We start from the raw sequence: 11,131 nt of genomic DNA, 5'->3' as shown, positions 1-11,131 counted from the left end.
AGATCCCAATAAATCCAAATATGAATCACGCTCAATGACACCAAATGGAGAACAACTTAAAGGTTATGTTAATACATCCATAGGATCCAACAATAGTACAATTGAATGCACCAGTCAGGTAAAGGACCAGCCTAAGCATGTTCACTTCACCAGCTCAAGTGACAATAAAAAAGGAACCTGGAATCACCAAGATACAACTAGCCAAAGCAAGGGAAGAAATCAGGATGAGTTCGAAAACTCTACTACATGAGGAAGTCATCTAATCCTCTCAAGAGATTTACAAGTAGCATTGGAATAGTAGTCAAAGTTTAGCAAAGAGATGAATCTCTTCTAAGGTGGAACAACTTCAGAAGAAATGCTTCATTAAGACAACTCCACTCAACCATGTATAAAAATATATTTTTTGTTATTATTTCTCATGCATAAGATTTATACATAAAACAAGGGATTGTAGAACCAAGGCCATGAATGATTTTATTAGAAATAGGGGATATTATCAAACTTCTAGGAACAAATATATGGGCAATCAAATCAAAATTTACAACATCAGATCTTATGGGCTATTTTTTCCAATATTCAAGTCCAACACAGAATGCTACAAATTCCATAATGGAGGGTATATATCTCATGCTTGCAGGGTTAATATGAGATGGTTCAAGGAAGAAGTACTCTTTACTAACGCAAGGAATATTACCAAAGCTTGGAGAAGGAAACAAGAAGAACCAAGGACAAATCCTACCACTCAAATCTAATTCATTGGTGAAAACATATTCAAGTATATATGTGTGGTTGACATGGAAATCGAAGAAGCAATAGTATGCAAGATAAATGTAGACTTGAAGAAGGAAAAAAAAACATTGAAGGGAACCCTGGAATATGAGGAGAAATTCTCAGAAAGAGTAATTGAACAGTCCAAGGGAAGTTGAGCAATGAACCATTAGATGGATATTGAGATACTTGATCCAGGTGGATATTGGTGGCCACCCACCTATTCCACTTGGACCCCCACCATTGTACCATTATTTCTTTTAGTTTCCGTAGTTGTAGCACATTACTATTTTTGGCATTTTTCGAGTCCCGAACTTCCAAAGAGTCGTTTTGAGGCCCTAAACAATTTTTTTTTCGGAAATAGGAAAATAATAAAAATTTGCAGTCCTTGAATAGATATTTCTAACGAGGTATTGTGCGCATCAAACGGAAATCATATGCCAAAGTTACGACCCCAAGAAGTTGATGTACCAATTTACCACAACAGGGCCCATAGTTTTGGTGCTTCATCTCCTAGGGTTAGGTTTTTGGATGTTTAGGGTTTTCTATTATTTCTCAATAATAAATAGGCCTTCAAGCCTCATTGTAACACAGTTCAGAGGCATGTAGCCACCACATTTCTTCTTAGAGATAAGCTACCATTGTCTAAGCTAGTCTATTTCCATTCTATATGTAAGCATATTTCAGTTCTTTGATATTAATGAAAATAAAATTTATTTCTAATGCATATTTGTGTTTATGTTTATATATGTGTTATGTTTTGTTCCTACATAAGTTTGGATCAGTGCTATCATAGCGGTCTGCTCTTTCTCTATTTTTCTTTGCATGTCACCAACGAGGTCAGGGTATAAGGAGTAGGGCTCAAACTAGTTGAACCTTTGCAGGACCGGCCTTGCAAATCCCAATGGCCTCCTATGGCGGAGGAAAAGAAAGATAAGGGAGTAGGAGATCCTTTCAAAATATTGCTTGCATAAGCCCTTGTGTGACAAAGGAATGTGATGATGGAAAAATTTGCCCATATACTTCAACGGATTCCCACAGACGACGCATATTCATCCGGCAACCACTCTCAAGGCACCACTCCCTTCAAGGTACAAGTCAACTTTGACATTCCCCTATTTGAAAGTTAGATAGATGAAAACATCGTAGATAGGTGGTTAAATCTATTTGAAGGGTATTTTTCGGTTCATGATTTTTCCAATAGGGAAAAGATTAATTTTGCACTCCTCAAAGCCACCCCCCACGTCAAGGATTGGTGGGAAACCTACTATGAGCGGAGGGACGAGAGGGAACCCTCACTATTTTCAGTTGCAACCACTTGGAACTCTTTCTGAAATGCCATCATGGAGTAGTATTACCCTGTCAGGAGCTATGAAGATAAGTACATAAAGTGGACCACACTGCGGTAGGGAAAGGACCAAGACATGTTGGAGTTCATAAGTATTTTTCATACCCTTCGCATAAAGTTGGGTATCAAGGATTCTGAATGGCATCTGGTACTCAAGTATTGTGGTTTTCTACTCAAATACATCTAGGATGAGATGGATTTCCTATACATCTCCTCGTTTAGCACCGCCTACCGATACGCTGTCAAGATCGAGTAGAAGTTTAAACAGAAGAAGCGAGACTTTGGATCTACGATTTCGAAGCAAGGGAAAGGTGCCCCCAAACTATAGAACAAAGGACAAAGCCAAGGAAAGGTGACCTAGAACAACCCGCTGAAGCCGCAACCAAATAACGACCTCACGAAGGCAAAGAAGGACATACAAAAGTGGTGTGAGTTCCATAAGATCCCCACTAACAACACAAGTGAGTGTCGAGCCAAGCAGTCACTGGTGGTCGAGCTAAAGGTTTCAAAGTTAGATGCATGTTCCAACTATGAGTTAGAAACTAACAAGGGGAATGAAAAACAAAAGCATATTATTGATGCAGAGCCCAGCACCATTGTTTCCACCACCAAGATCCAGAGGAGGGGAGTAATCTCTTCCACTCACAGATGTGGGTGAAGGGTTTGCCACTACAATTCATTGTCGATAGGGGGAGCCAAAAGAACATCATTTTAGCAAATATCATGAATCGTTTGGGCCTACTGACCACACCACACCCACAGTTGTACACCATCAGGTGGCTTCACCAAGGACGAGATCTCCACGTCAGCCAGCAGTGTCACCTTCCCTACAACATCAAGCTCTTCATGGATGAGGTATTGTGTGATTTTGCTCCTCTTGAAGTTTGTGATGTATTATTAGGCCAACCATACTTGTGGAAGCATCATGTTGTGTATGAGTCGAGGCCTTGCACTGTTATTATTTCTTTGGGTAATAAATTATACACGATACCAGAGGTAGCTCTATCTATCGCCATCTCTTCAATATCTTCTAATAAATACATTAAGATCATCTCACGGACTAGGAAATTTGTTTTTCTTTCTAATTCACTCTCAAAGTAAGCAGAAGATCATGGCCACATCCATGGCCCCTAGGAAGGGTTCCTCCACACAACAGAAGCAGGTGCATAAGGTTGTGGAAGAATACAGGGACGTCTTCTCGTCACCCATAGGGGTTCCCTTGCACTGTCAAGTCAAGCATTCGATTGATCTGACTCCCAGAGCACCTATACCCAATGGGTTGATATATCGTCACCCCATTCTGGAAAATGAAGTGATCAAGCTGCAAATCCAGGATTTTCTACAAAAAGGGCACATCCAACGAAGTTCCTTGCCTTGTGGGAGCCCGATTGTACTTAATAGAAGAAGGATAGGACCTGGAGGCTCTACATTGATTATTGGACACTAAATAAAATCACTGTCAGGAACAGCTATCCAGTCCCACATATTTATGACCTTCTGGACCAACTCAAGGGGGTTGAGTATTTCAGCAAGATCGATCTGAAGTTTGGCTATCACCAGGTTCCAATAAATCCTACAGATGTATGGAAGACCACCTTCAAATCTAAGTAAGGCCTTTTTGAATGGTTGGTTATGCCCTTCGGGTTGAAAAATTCCCCTGCTACTTTTATGAGGCTAATAGATGACATCATGCGTCCCTTCACCAACTCATTTGTGGTTTCTTATCTAGATGACGTCCTCATCTTCAGCAAGAGTTGGGAAGAACACTTGCAACATATTCGACATGTCCTTCAAACCCTGGGGAAGCATGAACTATGTGCCAACTTGGATTAATGCACCTTTGGCGTGAACCAGGTCCAATAGCCGAGTTACATCATAGGTGAGTGAGGCATGCATGTGGATCCGACTAATATCCAAGTCATTTGGGATTGGCCAACCCTGACCACTCTAACATAGCTTCACAACTTTTTATGCCTTGCAAATTTTTATCATAAGTTCATGTTGGGATTCTCCCATATCACTTAGCCTTTGAGTCAGATTATCAAGGGCGGAGTGAAACAAAGTTTTCTTGGTCTAATTCCCAACAGAAGGTTTTCATTGAGTTGAAGCATCACTTTTGCACTACACCGGTACTCACATTTCCAGACCTACAGCAGCCATTTGAAATTTAGACAGATGCATCTGACTATGCTATTGGTGTTGTCCTCACCCAGCACGAGAATCCAGTGGCCTATCATAGTGAGACACTTTCTGATACAATTCAGAAGTACCCCACCTATGATAAAGAGATGTATTCCATCGTGCAAGCTTTCTAGCAATGGAAGCATTACATTCTAGGGAAGGAGACAATAATCCACACCGATCACTAACCTCTTTAGTTTATACAGACACAAGGGAAGTTGCAGAACGATCGCCATCAGAAGTGGTCTACATATATGCAACAATTCCACTTTAACATTAAATACAAAAAGGGTAGCACCAGTCATGTTGCAAACTGTCTCATCCAGCCCCCAATTGCAACACTGACTATTGTTCTCAACCCTTGTGGCCACAAGACCTCTCGATGACCGCAATTGTACAAAAATGATCAAGAGTTTTCCTCCACATACCAGATGCTAGTGGATGGCAAGAAAGTTCATGATTTCCACCTCTAGGACACATTATTATGCTACCTTGGCCACCTTTGTGTTCCTTTAAGCAAGCGTGCCAAGATGACTTGGGAGGCGCACTACAGTTGGGTCGTGGGATACTTTGATGTGGATAAAACTATGGTCATACTACAAAAGTAATTTTAATGGCCAAAACTCTAAAAGGATGTTGGGAAATATATCAAATCCTACACTTCCTTCACTTCCTGCACCATCGCCAAGCCAACCATCAAGAAGCAAGGCTTGTACACTCCTATTCCTACTTCCATCTAGCTTTGGGAATCCATCTCCATAGACTATTTGTCTAGCCTCCCTTCTACCAAGCATGGTAATGACTACGTATTTGTGGTCATGGACATATTTTCTAATATGGATATATTGGCAGCCTACAAGAATAGTATCACAACATAGTAAACTGCCAAACTCTTCTTTGAACGAGTGTGGGTACATTTTGGGATCCCGCAGACCATTATATCAGATCAGGATAGCAGGTTCCTAAGCACATTCTGGTTAAACCTCTGGACACTATTGGACACCAAGCTCACCAACTCAACTGCATTCCATCCCGAGACTAATGGCTAGACATAGGTCATCAAGAGGATGATAGTGCACATATTTCGCATGTACAACTCCAAGCATCCATGAATCTAGGATGAGAGCCTTCCCTATGTGCAACACAATTATAACAGAGCTCTCCATAACTTGACTAGTCACAGTCCCTTTCAAGTGGGTTTAGGATTTCAACCATTATGTTTATTGATGTTGCCATGTCTCATGCGACTACACAGATGGAATCCACACATGTACATTCTGAGGTTGATAAAGTGTTGGGCATCGAATCCCCCCACAACATGTTTTGGGGCTCAAAGCCCAAGTTTTGGGTCAAATGTATTGTAAGACTTCGCGAATTGCTGGTGCGAAGCGCGAAGTATAGGTTGAGTCATAGGGTTGTCTACCCTAAGTTTTGTAATGTAATGTAATGTCCTGTCGGCCTACCCATGGTCCGCGAACCATGGGATTGTATAAATAGAGCGAGGCTCTAAGTTGTAAAGAAAAGGAATTAGAGATAGATGAATATGAATGGTTCAAGCATAGAGTAAGAGTCTAAGTGGATTGGGTTGTAGTAGTAGGAAGAGGCTCTGCCAGTAAGTGCGCAAAGGCCTAGTAGAGTCCGCAACTGAGTGCGCAGGGCAGTGTCGGGTCTGTAATCTTGAACAAGAATAATAAAGAGAAGTTGATTCCAATTTCTATGTATCTGCTTTTGTATTACGTTCTATGCATTTATACAATTTTGTTCACCACGCGCACTTATAGGAATGCTGGATATACTGTTAATTATCACTAGACTTAACACAGATAAGCTAAGTAATCAGAGAACAACATGTTAATAGTAAGGAACGTGGATAATAGTACAGATCACACCCCGAGTAGGGCTACACGAAAGCAGCATCAGAGGTTACAAAGGACTAATAGATGCGTGTAGCGACGTGCACACAGGGTCAAACCGCGAACCACCAGAGCTCATCAGACATCCCCAGGGTGTGGAAACTTGGTTCTAGCAACCTCCCATACTACTTTGAGTGAGACCTCAATCCGTGCTCCGCAGACTATTGCCGAAAGGGCCAGTAGTACCGGGATGTGTTTGGCTAAATCACCTCTAAACCTAGGAAAGGCCCATACAATCCAAAAAATGGTTCCATTGCCGAGACCAAGATTTGCATAAGGGATGTCTGATGTCATGTCACTGGAATCCGACCAAGAAGGAAATTGAAGGGTGGTTGGACAGAAAAATTCATGAGTTCGCGACGCAAGAAAATCGGAATCCACGAGTATCAAAGGAATAGTGGATGGAGCGCTACTTATATATGGAAATCCACGAAATTTTCTTTGCGTCCTTCCCCTCTGAGTTGTATGAGTGGATCGCGAAGCTAGCAAACAGTCAGGGAAGGTGTAGGCTCGACAAACCAATTGTGTGGACTCCTGAATTGGGGCGCAAACTAGAAGCGTCGAAAGAGAAGCTCGCACGCGCTGTGTACTACTGGCTCGATCGAATTATAGAAGGATTTATCATTGAGTTCGCGGTAGACACGATAGTCGGTTACAATGAGGCGGAATGATGCTTCCTCAAAGGACCGCGAGGTAAGTACATTAAATCTTTGAACACTTGGATTAAAATGCTACTGCGTGAAAAGTGGGCTATGCGAATAAATTAATGTTTGGGGCAATGCAAAGTGGGAGGACCTATAGAAATAGAAGTAGTGAAGAATTAGAGACTAGTCCCTTGATTTCACCTCTATGGGAGAGTGAGGAGGAGCTCATGAGAGTTTCGCTGAGGAGAGAAATCAGTCTGATAAGACAGCGAATTCTATGCATACCACCCCCACCTACACCACCATTGATTTCACCATCTTCACCTCCAACTTTGCCCACACCACCTCCACCACCACCATAGTTTAATATGGCGAGCGCAATAAAGTTGTCGGTTTTCAGGGGAGTAGGAAACGAGGATCTAGACCAATTTTGGTTCATGGTAAAATCTGTATGGGAAGCGCAAGGAGTCACGGATGATAATAACAATAAGGAAATGTTGGTTAGCGCATTGCAAGACCGTGCGTTGACATGGTACATTAAGCATTCTAATGACCATCCAAACACAGGGGTCACAGAAATCCAGATCGCACTAAACAGGGAATTTAGCAGGCTAAAGTCGAAAACACAATCAATCATCAGGTTTAAGGAGATCGTGATGCTCTTGGGTGAGACCCCTTGGGATCTGGACCAAGGACTGAAGGGTATGATTCATGAAGCCAACATGACATTGACGAATGGACAGCACCGCTCATGGTTTGTAGTGTCACTAACACCGCACTTAAGGATGGCACTGTCACAGCAAAAACTTTCCACCCAAGCCAAAGATTTGGAGATGGAAATGAAGTTGCACGAGACCCCAATACAAGATCCTAGCTTGGGAGTCCAACAAATCCACACGCAACTGCAAAATTGATGTCTGGAAATGCAACGTTTAAAATAGGAAAGGACAACTCGCCCAAAGGTCCGCGAGGAGGTATGGTGCATAAAATGCAAAGGCCAGGGGCATAACAAGGACCATTGTCCATTCTTCGCGAACTACTTGGCAGGAGGAGGGTCGATTCCATTAAGAACAAAGGCACAAGTAGGACCGAGCGCAGTGCCTGCATTATGCTGTGCAATCTGTTAGATAGGAGGAAAACACACTATGGATAATTGTCATCTATTGCAGAAGTATATGCAGACATCCCAGCAATTGTTTTGTAATTTCTGCAGGTCGATAGGCCATGATGAATGCAACTGTAGAAGCTATGAAATAATGATGGATCAGACTCTTGCCTATAGGGTGCAGACCGAAACGCGAGCCCTCAACCCAAATGCAGGAATGACGCGTGCTGGATTTCAAGGGCGCGGTCGAGGTCGAGGTGGAATGGGACCAGGAAGGGGTTACGGATAGCTAATTTGTTACAATTGCGGAGGGCCAGGGCACTATGCCTATGATTGTACAAACCTGACAAGGACATCATGTTTGTATTGTACTCAGTTTGATCATGAGGCAGAAGACTGCCCTACATTGATAGCGAGGCTGCGTGAAAAAGGGGTACTTCAGCCCCCTCTGACTCAAAATTTGTAGATGATGAGGTCTGAGCGGTGTGAAGAAGACCCAAATGTAAACATGACGCTCAGGAGTGGTATGACCACTAGCGATGATAAAGGTAAACAGTCAGAAGAAAGTGCGTGGGTTCGCAAGGCTCCTAGAAAGGAACCTGAATTTGATTTAGAATGCGCGAAGGAGACATTCATGGAAGCTAAGAAGAGCTTCACGTAGGCCTCCTCTTCAGGTAGTAAGGATCAACTAGAACTAGGGATGGATCCTTCAATGCTCACTACCTTTCTCTATACATGCATGAAAATGCTACACAATAGAAAGGCAATAAAAGGGCTACAAGAAATTATCACTAGGTGCGCGGGGTCAGGAGAACCGCGCATGGTCCGAAAACTTGGAAAGCATGGATTGCGCACAGGAAGGGAAATGAGGTTGGCTGCACAATTCGGTGAGTATGAAATGGATCAGGTAATCCTGGACCTCAGATCAGATGCGAATGTACTTCCAAAACAAACATGGGGACGCATGGGCAAACCCGCGCTACAGTTGTCTCCTATTCAGTTACGAATGGCAAACCAACAAAAGGTCTTTCCCATGGGAAGATTGCAAGGGGTGACAGTAGATATTGAAGGTGCGAGCGCGCAAGGGGATTTTAAAGTGATATAGATTGTCAATGATAATAATCCATGTCCCGCGCTACTAGGAATAGACTGGGCCACTGATATGAATGGAGTCATAAATCTGAAGAAGCGGAAAATGATCTTTGAAAAAAAGTCACTACGCGTAGTAGTACTGCTAGATCCAGTCGAAGGAGCGCGATATAATGAACTGGTGTGCGATGATGATAGTTATGATGATCTCGATTGTATTTACAAGATAACTGCACGAGAATAGGATTGGGTGAATCCAACTACAGATGGAAGGATTTCGTGGGAGCACTAAAGCTCCTGCACTTCGGATTCAGACAAAGAGATAGGGCAATGGCAGAATCGACTACACGAAGTAACAATGCTTAATTGCAACATGATGGTTAGATCACTATGCTATGTGACAACGGAGGCAAGGGATCTACCTACATATGATGGGTTTACAGCGGTGGATGAATTCCTTAATAAATTTGAAAGCGCAGTACCAGAACAGCAGCGGTTCGATGCTCTGAAGTGGGAACTGCGCACAACGCCCGCACGATGGTGGGTTACACATCAAGAAAGTTTTGAGGATTGGTGCTGACGCAAAAGGATGATGCACCTATGATTTGGAAAACCCCAGCTCAGGATGAGAGCCAGTCACCAGGTGTGGAACAACTTGCGCACCCAGCTTTCCTAATGGGTATGGACATATGTCGTACAGCTCACACCAGTGCACACCACTCCCAGAATAGAGAATTAGAACAAAACACAACGATAGGAAAGGTGACACGCGCTACCAGTTATCCATGGAGAAGCATTCAATAAGGTGTGCAAAGTACTGAACGAGGTTCACCAGGTGAGACGCACTGATTGGGACCTACGCGTACTAGTGGTTCGATGGGCCTATAGGACCATGTGCAAAACCCTAACCGCGGAAACAATTCCAAAGGTGTGGAATAGAGTAGGGACCATAATTTATGAAGAGAATGCAAAGGGGAATCCACACGTAATAGTGCCCGCAAATGTGACAGTGCGTGAAGCCCAGGACGAAGAAATCACACAGCTACGCGAGGTCGAACACATAAGGCTTCAGGAAGCCATTCGGTGAGGGAACCTTAGCCTCCGTGAACTCGAAAAAGACTGGGTACAAAAGCAGTGTGAAAAGGCCTGGCACGACCACCATATCAAGTTGTGCACTTTCAAGGTAAACGACTTAGTGCTATTGTATGATATTAAGTTTGAAAAATTTCCGGGAAAATTCAGAATGAACTGGCTAGGACCGTACGTGGTTAAGGAGGTCACCAACGGAGGCGCGGTCCAGCTAGTCAAACTAAATGGAGAACCCTTCCCAGGCAAAGTAAACGGTAGTCGCTTGAATCCCTACATGGGTGGGTTGGCTATCTGACTAACCGGCTAAAGCACAGTCTTCGTGACCCGAGGAGCTAGACAAGGGCGCTGGACTATAAACACACGCAGCAGATGCTGGTACCAAGGTAAGGACACAATTCAGACACAAATGATTCAGAAGCAAGAATGTAGCAGGTGCAGCAGGTAGCAGCTGACATTCAGGCCGTTTAGGACCAGTTGGAGGGATTCCGTGCCAAGATCGTTGCACCGACATAATGACTCGAGGGCGAGTCACGATGTTTGTGTTGGAGACCTGTTGGGCATCAGATCCCCCCATAACATTTTTTGGGGCTCAAAGCCCAAGTTTTGGGTCAAATGTATTGTAAGACTCCGCGAATTGCAGGCGCGGAGCGCAAAGTATAGGTTGAGTCATAGGGTTGTCTGCCCTAAGTTTTGTAATGTAATGTAATTTCATGTCGGTCTACCCATGGTCCGCAGACCATGGGATTGTATAAATAGAGCACAGCTCTAAGTTGTAAAGAAAAAAAATTAGAGATAGATGAATACGAATGGTTCGAGCATAGAGTAAGAGTCTAAGTGGATTGGGTCTTAGTAGTAGGAAGAGGCTCTGCAGCTAAGTGTGAAGAGGCCTAGTAGAGTCTACAACTGAGTGCGCAGACCCCTGCAGCTGAGTGTGCAGGGTAGTGTCGGGTCTGTAATCTTGAATGAAGAATAATAAAGAGAAGTTGATTCCAAT

The sequence above is a fragment of the Pinus tabuliformis genome, chromosome 7, assembly GCF_031772625.1.
Source record: "Pinus tabuliformis cultivar Carrire ecotype Pingquan chromosome 7, CPIR1, whole genome shotgun sequence".
Classification (NCBI taxonomy): Eukaryota; Viridiplantae; Streptophyta; class Pinopsida; order Pinales; family Pinaceae; genus Pinus; species Pinus tabuliformis.
Note: the sequence above shows the minus strand (reverse complement) of the source record.